The sequence below is a fragment of the Mustelus asterias genome, chromosome 4 (genome assembly GCF_964213995.1).
Source record: "Mustelus asterias chromosome 4, sMusAst1.hap1.1, whole genome shotgun sequence".
Lineage (NCBI taxonomy): Eukaryota > Metazoa > Chordata > Chondrichthyes > Carcharhiniformes > Triakidae > Mustelus > Mustelus asterias.
The window spans coordinates 108,970,919-108,989,907 of NC_135804.1; the positions used below are offsets into that span (position 1 = coordinate 108,970,919).

At 44.3% G+C, this 18,989-nt stretch overlaps 1 pseudogene; it reads left to right on the plus strand.

The window, feature by feature from the left end:
* Nucleotides 1-15,882: 15,882 nt before the first annotated feature.
* Nucleotides 15,883-16,012, plus strand: LOC144493259 (U1 spliceosomal RNA; annotated as a pseudogene).
* Nucleotides 16,013-18,989: the final 2,977 nt, after the last annotated feature.

Here is an 18,989-nt window from a genome sequence, read left to right on the forward strand (position 1 = left end):
AGAACCTCCTTCCTCTTTGCACCAAATTCTCTCTTCGCACCAAATTCCCAAATATACTCATTGGTTCATTGACTTTCAGTGGGACTAGAAATTAAATCTCAGCCTTGTCTTTGACAAGAAATATCCATAATTAGACAATGGGTGGGATTTTCCACATGCCCCTGTGGCGTGCTTTGTGGTGGTGGAGGTGGCACTCCATTGGCTGGCTGCCGCTGTCAATAGGTTTTCCCATTCTGTGTAACCTCCTGCCGCAGTGAAACCCTTGGCATGGGTAGTCGACGGGACCGGAAGATCCCACCAGCAAAAATGGTCGGAAAATTCGGGCCAAAGGCTTGAGTCTACAGTGCTGTTGTTATCATCACAATTCCAAATGGCAATTCCAAGTGGAATTGTCACTAGGCTAAATAATCCAGAGATCCAAGCTAATACTTTGGGAACATAAGTTCAAAACCCAACATGGCAGCTGGAATTTAAATTCAATTAACAAATCTGGAATTAAAAGCTAGTATTAGTAATAGTGACCAAGAAAGCATTGATGATTGTCATAAGGACCCACCTCGTTCATAAATATCTTTTAGGGAAGGAAATCTGCTGAACTTACCTGGCCTGACATTCATATGATGCAATATTGTTGAATCTTGCATACTCTCTGAAATGACTTGACAAGCCAATCAAACCGCAAGAATATAAAAGGAATTAAACCTGATAGACCACGAGGCATTAACCTAGCCACCAGAAATGACAATGGCAGACCCAACCCTGTCGATCCTGCAAAGTCTTTTGTTTTTATTAATTTGTGGGACATGGGCGTTGCTGACTGGCCAGCGTGTATTGCCCATCCCTAGTTGCCCTTGTTTAGAGGGCAGCTGAGAGTCAACAACATTGCTGTGGCTCTGGAGTCACATGTAGGCCATGAGGTGGAGATGCCTGCATTGGACTGGGATGGGCACAATATGAAGTCTCACAACACCAGCTTAAAGTCCAACAGGTTTATTTGGAATATTGAGCTTTCGGAGCGCTGTTCTTTCATCAGGTAATAAAATAAACCTGTTGGACTTTAACCTGGTGTTGTGAGACTTCTTACACATAGACCAGAACAGGTAAGGATGGCAGATTTCCTCCCCTAAAGGACATTAGCAAATCTGATGGTCATCATTAGATTCTTAATTCCAGATTTTTTTTATTGAATTCAAATTCCACCAATTGCCGTGGCGGGATTCAAACCTGGGTCTCCAGAACATTAGCTGAGTTTCTGGATTAATAGTCTACCGATAATACTAGACCATCACTCCCCCCCCCGCCCCCCCGCCGACCCCCGGCCCTCCTTACTAACATCTGGGGATTTGTGCCAAAATTGGGAATGCTGTCGCACAGGCTAAATCAAACAACAGCCTGACATAGTCATGCTCACTGAATTGTATCTTTCAGACAATGGCCAGAATTCTTTGCTACCACAAACGTTGGACATTGTGGTGGGCAGAACTGGAAAATTTGGACATTGGCAAAAAGCCAGTTTTCCGCCGGGGTAAAGTTTCTGCTCCTCATTTTCAAGGCGGGTCAGGTTGCCCACCACACCATGTAGGAAACTATATTTGCATGCCATTGCATCTCATGAATAATGCTCATTAAAAATCTACCTCACTGGAATCACGCCCCCACTCCAGATCTAATGTCCATGGCGGCTAATCAGATTAACATGAATCTTGGGCGGATATAACAGATGTGAAGTTAGCTAACTGCATTTCACTCAAGTCTTTGTGCATGCAGTGGTCACCTATCTTTCACAGCGCTGTGCTTGTGGCTGCTTCACCTTTGTGCCAAGGTTGGTCAAGCAAGACCAGTTTGAAGAGAAGGGGTTGAGAGACACACACTTGACTTGGAGTTTGTGGGGGAGGGGGGTTTTGGCTAGAGCCCTGGGGGATAGTGGACAGAAACACATGACTGGGGAGCCATGATAAAGGAAGAAGGGCATAAGTCTAAGGCAGCCCTTGGGCTATGCACACCATGTAGTCAAGACCAGAAAGCAAAGGTATTCTCAGGGCAGTACACACCATATGATTGGAGCTAGGAAGTTAAGGTAGTCCTGGGACTGTGTGCACCATGTGACAAGGCTATGCCTGGCACTCATGACCTTGTCCCGGTAGAAGAGGGAGGTGGGGGCTCTGTCCGTATTGTGTCAGTCATATATAGCATTGTGCGCAGCGGGTGGTCAGTCTCTCACACATTTGGGTGCTGAGGTTTGGTGGGTTGATAGTTGGACACTGATGGTAGTCAGAGTCAGGGGTAGCATCTGCAGCTTGTAAACAGAGAACTAGTAACTTCAGCAGCCTTTTGTGAGGCACCTTATCAAACGCCTTTTGGAAATTCAAAAACACCGCATCCACCGGTTCCCCTCCGTCAACCGCACTAGTCACATCTTCATAAAAATTCAACAAGTTCGTCAAGCACGACTTTCCCCTCATGAATCCATGCTGCGTCTGCTTAATGGAACCATTCTTATCCAGATGGCCTGCTATTTCTTCTTTCATGATGGATTCCAGCATTTTCCCAACTACAAACGTTAAGCTAACCGGCCTGTAGTTACCCGCCTTTTGTCTATTTCCTTTTTTAAACAGCGGCGTAACATTAACCGTTTTCCAATCCGCCGGCACTACCCCAGAATCCAACGAATTTTGATAAATAACCACTAACGCATCCGCTATTACCTCTGACATTTCTTTCAGTACCCTGGGATGCATTCCATCCGGGCCTGGGGACTTGTCCACCTTCAGTCCCATTAGTCTACCAAGCACTGCTTCCCTGGTAACATTAATTGTATTGAGTACCTCTCTTCCTACCAACCCTCTATCGTTAATATTCGGTAAACTATTTGTGTCTTCCACCGTGAAGACCAACACAAAAAACTTATTTAAAGTTTCAGCCATTTCCTCATTTCCCACTATTAAATCCCCCCTCTCGTCCTCCATGGGTCCAATATTCACTCTTGCCACTCTATTCCTTTTTATATATTTGTAATAGCTTTTACTATCATTTTTTATATTTAGAGCTAGCCTAGCCTAGCTAGCCTAGCTTCATAACCTATCTGTCCTTTCTTTATTGCTGAAGAAGATTGGGTCACACAGAGTTGGGGGTAGGGTGTTAGCGTGGATTGGGGATTGGCTATCCAACAGGAAGCAGAGAGTCGGGATAAATGGGTGCTTTTCTGGTTGGCAGATGGTAACTAGTGGCGTGCCGCAGGGATCGGTACTGGGGCCTCAACTATTTACCATTTATATAGACGATCTGGAGGAGGGGACTAAGGGTAGGGTAACAAAGTTTGCAGACGACACAAAGATAAGTGGAAAAGTGAATCGTGTGGAGGGCGTAGAAGGTCTGCAGAGAGATTTGGACAGGCTGAGTGAGTGGGCGAGGATCTGGCAGATGGAGTATAACGTTGACAAATACGAGGTTATTCACTTTGGAGGAAATAATAGCAAATTGGATTATTATCTAAATGGAAAAAAATTACAACATGCTACTGTGCAAAGGGACCGGGGGGTCCTTGTGCATGAGATGCAAAAACCCAGTCTGCAGGTGCAACAGGTGATCAAGAAGGCAAATGGGACGTTGGCCTATATCGCAAGGGGGATAGAATATAAAAGCAGAGATGTCTTGCTGCATCTGTACAGGGCATTGGTGAGGCCGCAGCTGGAATACTGTGTGCAGTATTGGTCCCCTTATTTGCGGAAGGATATATTGGCCTTGGAGGGAGTGCAGAGAAGGTGCACCAGAGATGAGGGGTGTTGATTATGAGGAGAGACTGAGCAGATTGGGTTTGTACTCGTTGGAATTCAGAAGGCTGAGGGGGAATCTTATAGAGACCTATAAGATAATGAAGGGGCTGGATAGGGTAGAGGTGGAGAGATTCTTTCCACTTAGAAAGGAAGCTAGAACTAGAGGGCACAGCCTCAAAATAAAGAGGGGTCAGTTTAGGACAGAGTTGAGGAGGAACTTCTTCTCTCAGAGGGTGGTGAATCTCTGGAATTCTCTGCCCACTGAAGTGGTGGAGGCTACCTCGTTGAATATGTTTAAATCACGGATAGATGGATTCCTGATCGGTAAGGGAATTAGGGATTATAGGGATCAGGCGGGTAAGTGGAACTGATCCACTTCAGATCAGCCATGATCTTATTGAATGGCGGGGCAGGCTCGAGGGGCTAGATGGCCTACTCCTGCTCCTATTTCTTATGTTCTTATGTAACTAAGAGGAGAGCACTCAGGAGGTGTGGGGTCCTGGTAGGTTACTGTGCATAGGGCCTCAATATTGCGAGGGATCAGGTCAGCAGGTGTGTCAGGTTATCAACGGGGGTAAGACAGGATATCTAAAAGAATTATGATGGGCTCCAGGATTAGAGAGGGAGGTAGAAGAGTGATTGGAGTGGGGTAAACTTACAGATGATGCTCTTCCAGACTGATTGGAGGGACTTAGGGTGGGGGTGGAAGCTGATTTCAGAGCAGCACCATTTCAATCGCCGATGAAATCATCCTTGGTAGAGGGCAGCCTCAGGAGATTGTGGCCTTCTATTATGGGAACAGAATTCCACCACCATGCACAGTGAAGGCATTAGAAATGGTGCACTCTTTTCAAACATATTACTTGACAATGGCAGCCTTCAAGAAGCAGGAGCATTACTGCAAACCTCTCTGCACTCATGGCAGTATGTCTGGAGTGTTGCAAGGTCCAAGGCCTCAAGGAGGATAATCATCTATCACTTGTTTTAAGGTCTGGTCTGAATCCAGACTGCACACCTCTCCACAAGCCATCCCTCCTGCAAGAATAATGTTCAAGCCTCAGCCTCGTAGAGAGCCCCCAGCATGAGATATTTCTTTAAGACACTATTATCCATCACTCTCAGTCATGGATACGAACCTGTGAGTCAGGTCAACTTTGTGGGATGGAGAGAGCTTTAGCAGGTTGTCTGATCATTGACAAGTACTCATGACCCACCTCTGTCTGGAGCTTCCAAAGTTCCTATCCAGCATTGCCTTGGCATCGAGAAGTAAGGCGGCCAGGTAAATGTCCACACTGCATTTAAGCATTACTTTGTTACTTCATGGATAATATAGGGCACACATCACATATAGTGGAGCTTCATTCTGATCCTTCTGAGACTTCAAAATTTCCATTCCAGCATTTTCAGAGGAAATCCTGGGACACTGAATGCACTGTCACAATCAGATAACCATGTTGATTGCCAGGAGATAGCTAGCTCAGGGATTATGTCAAGATATGCCAACCAGATATTCAGTGCAAAGCAGCATTCTCCCATTTAATAGTCCGGCATCTGAAACGTCGACACATACCACTGATCTTGCTTAGTAGTGGCAATAAAGCAGGCATTTCAGGAGTCAACAAGTGCTGGTTAGGTCCATTGCAGATGGAGATTGAGAACTACTTTAGGGGTGATGTCTAGCTGTACACCTGGTCATGACGTGATGCTACAGGGTGCCATGACCGCGTGTCTGTCCTCGCCAGCCTTTTCTGTCGCCTCCTCTTCAAAAAGCGGCGAATGGCCTGAGCTCCAGCATCCCCCACTCCTGTCCAGTGTCAAGAATACTCAAGAAGCTCGACACCATTTAGGACAAAGCAGTCTTTTTGATTGGTACCCCAACATCGATGCACAGTGGCAGCAATATGCACTATCTGCAAAATGCACTGCAGGAAATTACGTAACACCTTCCAAACCACAACCACCACCATCAAAAAGGACAAGGCGGCAAACACATAAGATCATCTGAGTTGCAAATATATTGTCGTTCCTTCACTGTTACTGGGTCAAAATCACCTAACAGCACCGTGAGTGTACTTACACCATATGGTCTGCAATAGTTCAAGAAGACAGCTCACCACCATTTCAAGGATTAATAGGGATAAGCAATCAATGCTGGCTTAGCCAACAGCACCCACATCTCATGAGTAAATAAATATTTGGCAGTACCTACAGGCATCTATTAAAGAGCCGACTGTTCAAAAAGGAAAGCTGTGCTTCACTGCTACAACACTACAGTGCTGGAGACTGCCATATTCATCTGAGATTCATTCAGATATCCCATCTGATACGATGTCCAACTCTAGCAGCAGACCAGCACCTCAGTTCCGTGATGCCTCCCTGAAGGTTCTCCTCCTGGCCATCAGGGAAAGGCTCTTTCCTACTGATGGCATCAGAGGCCTTCCTGGCAGCCTAGATGGAAGTGGCAGGGGAGACAGAGGAGGTGAGCAACCATTGGGTAACCCGCTGAATCTAGATCCAGTACAGGAAACAGATCAATGATTTGCTCCATTCTGCTTCAGTAAGTACCAGTTTTGTATCTTTAATGGTAGTCTCTCATGTGGTCATCAATAATGCATATGTTCATCTTAAATTCCACATGGCACCTAATCCCAAAGTATGTGGAATCATGACTTTTGTGTGCTCTTGGATGCAACATGTGAATGACAAATAATTGGAGAAGGGCTGGGGACCAGGCCTTTGCTGTGCCACATGCTGATGACAGGTCTCTGGTCTTGGTCACAAGAAGCCTGCTGAACAAAGAAGTTGGGGAAAATATGGCAGAGATGCCAGGGATTATGTGCAGCTTTGCACAGGGCATGGAAGATTCCAGTGCACACCATGAGCTCTGCCATATCCTAGGCATTTAAACACATGGCCGTATCTACATAGAGGATGGCAACTGCCATGGAGAGCCAGGTCAAACATTTGGTCTAAAAGTGCGCAGATCTGCATTCCATTTTTGGGCCATGGGCTTGGTGCAGGCAATGGTGAGGCACAACTGGGACAAGGCACATGGACCTCCTTTCCTTTATCCTCGGGGCGACTTGAGGTGCCATAGCACACCAAGATGGAGTAAGAAGTCTCACAACACCAGGTTAAAGTTCAACAGGTTTATTTGGTAGCACAAGCCACAAGCTTTCAGAGCGCTGGTCCTTCAGCAGCGCTCTGAAAGCTTGTGGCTTGTGCTCCGAGGAGAAAAGACCGAGCTCCCTCAACCTATCCTCATAAGGCATGCCAACCAATCCAGGCAACATCCTTATCAGACCCCACTTGGAGTACTGTGCTCAGTTCTGGTCACCTCATTACAGGAAGGATGTGGAAAAGATTGAAAGGGTGCAGAGCAGAATTACAAGGATGTTGCCTGGATTGAGTGGCATGCCTTATGAGGATAGGCTGAGGGAGCTCAGTCTTTTCTCCTTGGAGAGACGTAGGATGAGAGGAGACCTAACAGAGGTATATAAGATGTTGAGAGGCATAGATCGGGTGGACTCTCAGAGGCTTTTTCCCAGGGTGGAAATGGCTGCTACGAGAGGACACAGGTTTAAGGTGCTGGGGTGTAGGTACAGGGGAAATGTTCGGGGGAAGTTTTTCACACAGAGGGTGGTGGGCGAGTGGAATCGGCTGCTGTCAGTGGTGGTGGAGGCAAACTCAATAGGGTCTTTTAAGAGACTCCTGGATGAGTACATGGGACTTAATAGGATGGAGGGTTATAGGTAGGCCTAAAAGGTAGGGATATGTTCGGCACAACTTGTGGGGCCGAAGGGCCTGTTTTGTGCTGTAGTTTTTCTATGTTTCTATGTTTCTAAATCTGCACCCTTTCAATCATTTCCACATCCCTCCTGTGATGAGGCGACCAGAACTGAGCACAGTACTCCAAGTGGGGTCTGACGAGGGTCTTATAAGGCTGCATCATTATCTCCCGATTCCTAAACTCAATCCCTCGATTGATGAAGGCCAGCACACCATACGCCTTCTTAACCACCTCCTCTACCTGCGAGGCGGATTTAAGAGACCTATGGACCCGGACCCCAAGGTCCTTCTGATCCTCTACACTGCTAAGAGTCTTACCCTTGATAGCATACTCCTTCATCCCATTTGACCTGCCAAAATGGACCACTACACATTTATCCGGGTTGAAGTACATCCGCCACTTCTCCGCCCAGTCTTGCATCCCATCTATGTCACGCTGCAGCTTCTGACATCCCTCCAACCTATCCACAACACCACCAACCTTCATGTCGTCGGCAAACTTACCAACCCATCCCTCCACTTCCTCATCCAGGTCATTTATTAAAATGACAAACAGCAAGGGTCCCAGAACAGATCCCTGGGGCAATCCACTGGTGACCGACCTCCATTCAGAAAAAGACCCATCTACAACCACTCTCTGCCTTCTGCAGGCAAGCCAGTTCTGGATCCACAAGGCAACAGCCCCTTGGATCCCATGCCCTCTCACTTTCTCAAGAAGTCTTGCATGGGGTACCTTATTGAACGCCTTGCTGAAGTCCATGTAAACCACATCTACCGCTTTTCCTTCGTCAATGTGTTTAGTCACATTTTCAAAGAACTCCACCAGGCTCGTAAGGCACGATTTTCCTTTGACAAAGCCGTGCTGACTACCTTTGAGCATACTAAACTTCTCTAAATGTTCAAAAATCCTGCCCCTCAGGATCTTCTCCATCAACTTACCAACCACTGAGGTTAGACTCACCGGTCGGTAATTTCCTGGACTTTCCCTATTCCCTTTCTTGAATATAGGAACCACATCCCCAATCCTCCAATCCTCCGGAACCTCTCCCGTCTCCATCGACAACGCAAAGATCATCGCCAGAGGCTCTGCAATCTCTTACCTCACCTCCCACACTAACCTGGGGTACATCCCATCCGGTCCCGGCAACTTATCTATCTTGATGCTATTCAAAATTTCCAACACATCCTTTTTCTTAATGTCCACATACTCAATCTTTTCTGTCCGCCTCAATCCTGTAGTACAACCACCCAGGTCTTTTTCCACCGTGAATACCGAGGTAAAATATTCATTAAGTACCTCTGCTATTTCTTCCGGTTCTGTACAGACTTTCTCACTTTCACATTTTATAGGTCCTATTCCTTCACATCTCATCCTTTTACTCTTCACATATTTATAGAACGCCTTAGGGTTCTCCTTAATCTTACCTGCCAAGGCCTTCTCGTGACCCCTTCTGGCTCTCCTAATTTCTTTCTTAAGTCCCTTCCTGCAAGCCGTATACTCATCTAGATTCCTATCATCGCCTAGCTCTCTGAACCTTTTGTATGCTTTCCTTTTCTTTTTGACTATTGAGTAGTGTTGGGTCTGTCATAGTATCAGATCTAGCTGTCATGGTACGCCCCATGTTTGTCACGATTTGATAGCTATAGAGAAGAGTTAGGGTCATGAACATGTTTTCTGAATGAGATATGTTGTATTTTTGTGCATTCTTTTTTGAATGTTGATGTGGATTGTTACTTCAGTGATGATTATTCTGATATTGGTCCACTTTAGTCTCTGTGTATAAATGAGACAGGATGCAGTTGTAATCAAAGCACTTTAAAAATGGTGCTGGGTCAGAAAATTGGGCAAGGAGGATGTTACATTTATGTCCACACACATCAAAAAGATGCGTAGACCCATCACTCACTTGTGAGTGTGTGTGGCAAGGTTCCATTCCCCATTCTATTCTAGGTGGTAGAGGATACAGGTTTGTAGTGAACATGGCAAGGGAGGAAGCCAGGAATGCCATAGGGGGATCTAGGGGGTGATTTTCCCATCCCGCTGCGCTGCTTTTGTAGCACAGCAGGCCAGGAGACTCGAGCGGAGTCCGTTTCGCAGACTCCCCGCTGGGCGCCACGGTCTCCGTGCGTCTCCTGTGCTGGATTTCCTGCGCCATTAGCTTCGCGCCAGAAATCAGCGCAGAGCTGCCTAGTATATTCAAAATCTGATTTAAATATAATTTAAATATTTATTTAATTTAATAATAAATTATTACTGAGTAACCCTCAGCACAAAACAGGATGGATTTCACTGAGGATTAGATGCCTGGAAATCCTTCCATTATCTCCCCATTATTCTCCAAATAGGAAAAGAGTAACTGAGACTTTGATCAACATGTGGCTGAAACCATTGATGGAAATTGATTGATCCTACCTGATGCAATGTGGTGGCATGCCCCTTTAAGTGGAGAGTTATGGGGGTCACATGACCCATTGGGCCAATCATGGTGAGGGCTTCTGACAGTTGAGTCTGGGAGTTGTGGAGTTCAGAAGCACTGTTACCTCTGTCTCGTGTATAGTTATTTTCATAGCACAGAATCATAGAATCATCGAATCCTACAGTGCTGAAAGAGGTCATTCGGCCCATTGAGTCTGCAATGACCACAATCCCAACGAAGTAGAAATGGTCAAGAGCTTCAAGTAATTCAGGACTCCACACACCCCGGACGTTCTCTCTTCCACCTTCTTCTGTCGGGAATGACACCAAGGGGCAATTTAGCATGGCCACTTCACCTAACCCGCATATCTTTGGCCATGCAGACACGGGGAGAAAGTGCAAACTCCACACACAACCTGTCCTGGTCCCCCCATGCTGACACTATAGTTAAGAAAGCCCACCAATGCCTCTACTTAGAAGACTAAGGAAATCTGGCATGTCAGCTACAACTCTCGCCAACTTTTACAGATGTACCATAGAAAGCATTCTTCCTGGTAGTACCACAGCTTGGTATGGCTCATGCTCTGCCCAAGACCGCAAGAAATTATAAAAGGTCATGAATGTAGCCCGATCCATCACGCAAACCAGCCTTCCATCCATTGACTCTGTCTACACTTCCTGCTGACGTGGCAAAGCAGCCAGCATAATTCAGGACTCCACGCACCCCGGACGTTCTCTCTTCCACCTTCTTCTGTCGGGAAAAAGATACAAAAGTCTGAGGTCACGTACCAACTGACTCAAGAACAGCTTCTTCCCTGCTGCCATCAGGCTTTTGAATGGACCCACCTTGCATTAAGTTAATCTTTCTCTACATCCTAGCTATGACTGTAACACTACATTCTGCACTTTCTCCTTTCCTTCTCTATGAATGGTATGCTTTGTCTATATAGCGCGCAAGAAACAATACTTTTCACTGTATACTAATACATGTGACAATAATAAATCAAATCAAATCAAACCCAGGCCCTATCTCCATAACCCCATGCATTTACCATAGATAATCCTCCTGACACCAAGGGGCAATTTAGCATGGCCACTTCACCTAACCCGCATATCTTTGGCCATGCAGACACAGGGAGAAAGTGCAAACTCCACACAGACAGTGACCCAAGCCGGGAATTGAACCCGGGTCCCTGGAGCTGTGAGATAGCAGTGCTAACCACTATGCCACCGTGCCATCCCAATCCAGGGGAGATGATAGCAATGTTCATGGCACGGTTAAGGCAGTTAGCTGAGCAATGAGAACTTGGATTAACACTCAACAATATGTGAAGAGATAATTTTGTGGTTTGAACAATCTCACCATACAGAAAAAAATTATTAGCAGAGACAAAGCATGCAAGTAGACAAGGTCAGCCAACTTGGCGGAAAACCTCAGGGAGCCATGGCACCAGGGAAAGACATTGAAAGCCATGACCTGAAGAGCACACAGCAAGACCAGGGCACAAGGATACAGGAAGTCAGATCTGCAGACCAAGAACTTAGAAGAATGCTACCAGTGTTGGGGAAAGCACCCTCAAAAGAGATGTAAGTTTAAAGATGTAACGTGTTTGGCCAGTAACAGAAAGGGGCATATTAGGATTAAATGCAGAGCCAAACAGAACCGACCAAGGGATAATTTAAAAAACTACAACTCCGGTGCATAATTTAGAAAATGACTCCGAAGAAGAATCTGAAGTTTACAGGTTAAACAGTATTAAAGTGAACAAGTCAGCTCCATTTGTAAGTGTGCTAATGATGAACATTCGCCCACTAAGAATGGAGGTGGATATAGGGGCCACTGCCACTGCCATAGGAGAGTCGATGTATCGGTATTTGCAAGGTAAGGTACAGCCCTTGAAATTGAAAAGCACAACAGCCATATATACTGGAAAATCGTTGAAGATACCACAGCAGCACCAGTAACCTACCAACATCAATCAGCTCAGTTACCTATCATCATGGTCAAGGGGTAAGGGCCAAGTCTCATGGGCTGAGATGGATTCTGTCTGATCTGATTAAATTGGTTGGAGTTCTTCAGCATTAATGAAGACAATTTTCATGAAATGTTAAGGAAGTATTTCAAAACAAACTGGGCAAGATACAGGGTGTCAAGGCAAACATCTATTTGATCCTGAGTCGACACCCAAGTTCTACAGAGCCTGTCCAGGCCCTATGTTTTATACAAAAAAGTAGAAGCTGAGCTCAAGCAGCTGGAGGACTTGGAAATAATTAAGCATGTGCAGTTTTCTGACTGGGCTGCCCCCGCCATTCCAGTTGTTAAGCTGGACAGGACTGTTAGGATATATAGAAGTTATAAGCTAACCAAGCAGCAAAACTGGATCAATACCCTATACTGAAAACTGAAGACCTTCATGCCAACTTAGCTGGAAGGTTGACTTACACGAAGCTCGACATGAGTCATGCGTATCAGCAGATAGAGTTAGATGAGACATCCAGGGAATTTGTAACAATCAACACACACAAAGGCTTATATCAATATATTTGGCTGCCATTTGGAGTACCTTTGGTAAGTGCCAGATTCCAACGTACTATGGAAAGTAGTTTTTTATTTAGATGATGTTATTAACTATGGGAGCTTCTAAAGAAGACCACTTAGCAAATTTGAAGGAATGTTGAAAAGATTGTAAAAAGCAGGGGCGATGAAGGAAGGCTGAGTTAGGCTAATAGAAAATACATAATCACGGTTTGAGAACATTAACACAATACTGACTTAAGAGTGAATGACTATAGAGAGCACTGACAAGAGCTGTCATTATAGAAGACAGCTCTAACTGAATAACAAGTATTCCTTATTTAAAATGTGTATTTTGAATCTATAAAATGGATGCAGTTTGCTTTTAGAATACATTTTGTGAAACTTCAGCCAATAACAAGATACAGCAGGATTTGATGGGATGAGGTAGCAGACAGGGCTTGCATCCTGTGAGACGATGGTTCTACTGAATGCAGCCACTTTATCAGCAGTTGTTGGGAACAAAACGGTTACCAATGCCAGTTTGATGAATAGAACTATACAGCTCAAAACTGACAATACAGGTGCAAGGCAGACGTAAGGATTTTCTCAGAGTCGGACAAGTGTCACGTGGGTTTGAGTCTGTGGGAATCATTCTCCCATTTCACTGTCCAGCGTCCTGAGTTGCTGGACAACCAAGGGAAGCTAACATCCAAAATTAACGACAAATCAGATCCCATGAGGTCAGGATGTAAACTGTTATTGGCTGGAGTTGGTATCAGAGATGATTACTGACTGATTTATATTAATGTTTATTGGATAATGCCTATGGGAAAGATGGGAAATACGATTTTGAAAATATATAATTGCCCTCGCGGAGGAGTTGTTTTTCAGAGTGATATTGGGCGGCCTGCATTCTCTACCTGGAGTCCTGGGATGCTTAATGTCATTCTCCTATTCGATCGTTTGGTTAACAAGATCACATTTTATGAGTCTCTGTATTTAGCTTAAGTTTAGCAATACATAGCGTCAAACAAAACCCTATCACCAATTTGGCACTGTGGACGTCACTGGCTTCAGGTGGCAGGACGTGTCTCCTAAGTGGGGGTAAATATGTTTTTATACTGACCACCCCAATTAGTTAGAGGAGTCCCTGTCAGGCTGTCAGGACCGTAAGCTGACTCACCTGAATTGATGTTAGGGGTTGTGGTATGCAGTGTTACTAAGTCGCACTGAAAAGTGGGGGGGCGGGGGGGGGGAGACATGGATGGACACACGCTACTTCCCTGCACAGTGGAGCAAAAACAGCGTGCGGTAAGGTAGACATGAGGAGTTGAGGGCACTCAATACGAAGGAACAGGGGTGAATAAGACCCCAGATTGCTTCGCCAGCAGAGCCAGAGAGCCGCGCCCCAGGAAGCACCTGAGAGAGAGAGAGAGAGCTGCACCAAGTGGTGACGGATGGTATCGGCTAAACAGAGAGGTTGCACTAAGGGCTGCTTAAGAGAAAAATGAGAGCGCTAGAGCGAGAGCACTAGATGTCCCCGTGGAGGGGGTGGGAGGACTCAAGGGGTTAAAAAAAGAGAGAGAACAGTAGACAGGCTGTGACATACAGAGGGAGAGAGAGTGCAGATTAAACAGTTTGGAGCATCCCCGTGTGGATGCTTGAGAATTGCAGGTAAATTGTAAAGAGTGTTTTTAGTGGGATTGATGCAGACACTTTAAAATCAAATGGGGTCTTGAAATTCCTTAATTTTGAGAATGGCCGATGGCCAAGGTCATTCTCAAAAAAAAGAGGAAAATAATTTGACAGAGATTTGAGCTCTGCTATTTTTGGAGAGAGTATTTATTACTCTCTCCAAAGAGAGAATACATTAATCTGGAAGGTGGTCAGAATTGTGTTTGGGAAGTTGTAAGGAGAGTTAGATAGTGAAATTAATATGATAGTCTTAACCTAGCAGGTATGATTGAGAATTTGGATATTTAAAAGTGATTCGGATTAACAATGAAAAGATAAAGTTTAGAATTTGGTTCAAAAAATATGGAGTTTTGACATGATGATGTCCATTTGAGAAAATGTACTACGCCCCCCTTTTTGAAACAAGTAGAGAGTTAACCCATTCTGTCCCAGACAGAATGGATCTTTGTGTTTTAAGGCATTCAAAAATTCATTTGTAGATCATAAATATAGTAAAAATTATGAGTTTAAATCAAAATCTAGCAGAGGGGGAGGGAGAGCATTTAGTGAAGAGTTCCATAAGGTAGAATGGGAGTGTGTGTTTAATGATTGACAGATTAGTATAACAAAAGATGAGGGAAATAATCCAGTGGAATAAATGAACATTAAAGGAAAGGAACAGATATGTGATGTACAGAAGAGATGTGGGAAGTGAACAGGGTAATAAAAAAGACATTATTGAAGAGATAATATACAGACTAGGACAGAATTAAAGGTGGGATTCATTTGATGGATACAGAGAACAACAATGGTAATAAAAAAGAGACATTTAAAGGAATTCTAAAAAGTAAAACACAGTTTAGGTGACAGCTATGAATGAAGGAACAAGATTTTTTTTTAAAAAGAGATAAGATAGACACTAATGAACAGTTGAAAGCCCACAACACTGTTTTCTGAATGTGGGACAATTCTGACAGAAAATGATAACATTTAAGATAAAGAATGAGCAATCAAAATAAGTTACTACTTGGAATCAAATTGAAAGGTTTGATTTCTGTTTCAACGATGTTATTATGTTATAGAATTCAGTAAAAAAGGGGAAGTCCCAGAGGACCAGAAGAAGACTTCTCAGTGGAAAGAGACAAGACAAATATTGGAGCATTTTAATTACTGTAGGAATTTTGTAGAATATTATGCTGTACTTGCAAATATTGACAGGAACTGATTAAGGGAGGAAAAGCTAGAGATGAAAAAATAGTATGGGGAAACATAGAGGAGCAGGCTTTTTCAATTTTAAAGAGGCCATGGTAAAGGTCCCTGCCTTGGGATTGCCAGATGTCAAGAGAACGATGTACTGCAAGCTGTGGTAGTACCCAAAAATATGGAGACAGATTAAGACCAGTGGGGTATTACTCCTCTTTTGCCAGGAGGGAAACATGTAGAGATCAGCAGAAATGTAAGAGAAAATCCTGCAGTGCAAGGAACAACGCATGAATGTGTAGTGGAAGTGACAGGAGCAAGTGATGGGCTAGCAGAGGAACCACTCACAGGGGAAGAAGTGATTAATCTGTATGTGGATAGAGTCAGAAAGTATGTTAATGATGAACCCCGCACAGCATGGGCGGTGGTGAATAGCAAAGGAACAGTGATTGCAGGAAAACAAATCCCAGAGAGTAATTCAGCACAAGTGGCAGAGTTGTTAGCTTTAACCAATACTTACCTGGCAGGGGTGAAACCATGATCAAACAGGTAGTTCGCCCAGGACGAGGCTAGTCCTTTGCACTTCGGTGTGCTAACGCCTGCAAAGTCCCCAAATGCGGGATGCATTTATTTCAAGAAGTCCATAGTCCCTTAAAAGCAGCAGTAATAGAGGCACAGGCACACAAGAGAATTATAACGCAGGCCTAGCGGGGAAATGATTAGGCAGATGAAACTGTGAGAGAGCTGTTAGAACAGAGCCCTGAAGGAATTCAAACAACAAGTGTGGCTGCAGCGCAGGCCACGGAATTCACAGACATAGATGTGAAACAAATACAGGAACAGGCGTCAGAGGAAGAGAAACAGGAATAGGAAAAATGTGGAGGACAGAGAGGTCAAGGTGGCGTATGGAGAAAGGAAGACAGAATAATATTCCCAGAAGTAATACGACAGACTTTATTGGAGGCATATCATGGATTAATACACAGGGGCAGAGACCGCATGTACAATCTGATAAGGGGATGTTGGTGGTGGAAGAATATGGGAAGAGACGTGGCAAGATATTGTCAAAGGTGCCTACAGTGCACCCTAGTGGAATCAGGTCGTCCCTGCAGGGTCAAGATGGGGAATCAGCCAGGGCCTAAAGGCCTGTGGGAGAATTTATAGATGGATTTTACAGAGTCCTTCCCCAGAGTGCAAGGAAAGACCTATTGCCTGGTAATCATTGATCAGTTTACCCGGTGGGTAGAAGCATTCCCATGTAGAGATGTTATAGCCAAAACAGTGGCTTTGATATTAGCAAATGAGATAATATATAGGTGGGGAATGCGTCTTCAGTTAGATTCAGATCAAGAAACACACAGAGAAAGTTTTAAGCGAGATCTGTCAAATGTTGGGAGTAAAGCAAAGATTTCACATACCATACCACAGGAATGGTCGAACAGATGAACGGGACATTGAAAAACGGTCTAGCTAAGGCCATTTAGAAGAAGGAAACAATTGGGCGCGGGCTTTGCCTGTAATATCGTTACGACAGGGAGCTACTCATTCTAACTGGCGGAGGAGAACTTGAAATCAGCCAAGGAGCAGTGTTTCAGTGCATGAGAGACTCAATTGATCGTTTACATTCTCTTAAAAGACAGGTGGTTACCCAGCAGCAGCACAGAGACTGGACAAAACTAGCAGAGGAGAACACTCCTAAGTTACCTACACCAGGGGATAAGTTAATAGTGAAACTCACGACAGACAGAAAAAGGCTGGGGGGGGGGGGGGGGGGGGTCAAGTGGGAAGGCCCTTATGATGTGATCATTGCAGGACAAGCATGTGCCCTCACTGATGAGAAGCCTGGACCACGGTGGCGACACCAGACTCAGTTAAAACCATATGAAATGGTAAATATCAGTAGATTACCCCAGTGGATTCATAATCATACTGAACAGGGAGTAATAATGGCTCTTGTAGGAGTTTGAGAACTCCGCTGGAGTAATTTGAAGTTGTAGATTAGCAACTAGGTTAAGTCAGATAATGGTGCAAAATAATCAGGGGGATATCAGAGGGGAAGAGCTAGAAATGATTGAATTGATAAGGAACTAACTTAATGCCGCAAGGCATCCTACTTAAGTTTTATAGAATTGTGAGAGCTCTTGAAAAAAGAAGACAACTAAAGCTCAAGACCGCGCCCCAGCGGCAGAACGATGGGATTACACCCAACGCAGATGATGAAAAGACCACATCAAGTATACTGTCATTGTAACGCAAGATAATTGCATTTTGCTTGTTTAACATTGACCAACGGTCGTGACTTGTAAGAGGGGAGAATTATGGCAATTGTTACAATGAATGTATGTGTTTCCATTCTTCTAGTACTGAAAATGCAGATATTGGCTCAAATGGGACCAGCATCTAAGATCATTCAACATCTTCCTCAGGAAACACAGGTTAATACTGAAATTTGGCACACACATAAGGAGATTACATACCAGGATTTTCAAGTTGGGAGATAAGGGAGGAGTTTCACAACAGTGAGGCCTGCGCAGGAACGTTAACTATATGAAGGGATACACACCTGTTTATAATTTAATAAGATCAGCTTCTAGTTTAGCTTTAGAGCAGCCAGCATCAAAACCGAAGAGAAATCTATTGCACAGAGAATTTGTGAGGTTCTGGGGAAAGTTTAGTTGTAAGTGAATGTGATTATACAGTAAGCCCAAGGAGTATGTTCTGCCTGAGTCGACCCAGTAATGACCAGCCATGTAATATATCGTAATGCTTTAGTGGAGCTAACACATATCCAACTTTAAATGGTACATTGGATTTGTGGCGATAGAGCCTATGCTTGGCTTCCTGTTGGATGGAAGGTATCTTGTTACCTTGGAGAAACTTCCGTACATAAATAACTCCCTCGCCTGCCAAGACGTTGGTGAGCTATGACAGAGGGAGAATGATTTTTTGGCATAATGTTTCCCCAATATGGAGTGGTTAGAACAATGTGAAAGATTATAATTGTGTGTTCCATTTGGAACAAGTTGCCAATGATACAGCAACTGCTCTTGCAAAGATCAATGGTGAGATGGTTGCCATGCATACAGAGAACATAGAATGGCATGGGATTACATCTTGGCAGCAAGGGGAGGGACATGTGCAGTAATTGGATCGGAATGTTGCAATTACATATCAGACAGTTCAGTAAACATCACTAATTTGGTTGTACACATGAAGAAGGAGTTGGAGAAACTCAACGGCCCTGAACCATTTACCTTAGGTGGTTGGCTCTCAGGGCTGGATAGGCTCTTTGGGAATATTGATCCTGTAAGGGATTATATTATTTTTTATTGTGATCCTAGTGTTAGTAGTAATTGTATACCTGATCAAATGTGGACATGCATGACTTTTTAAGTCCATGAGAAGTATAGCATCAGTGGTGGCAGTCAAGGTAAGGAAAAGAGGATCCCAGAAACCAACTCATCCTTTAAGGACCAAGATTAGTTAGTAAGATATATCTATTTAGTGGCCTTAGTTGGTCTTGGCAAGTTGGAGGGGGGACTGATGTAATGGGATTAAATTAGGTGAAGAGAAAACACATAATCATGGTTTGAAAACATTAACGCAACACTGACTTAAG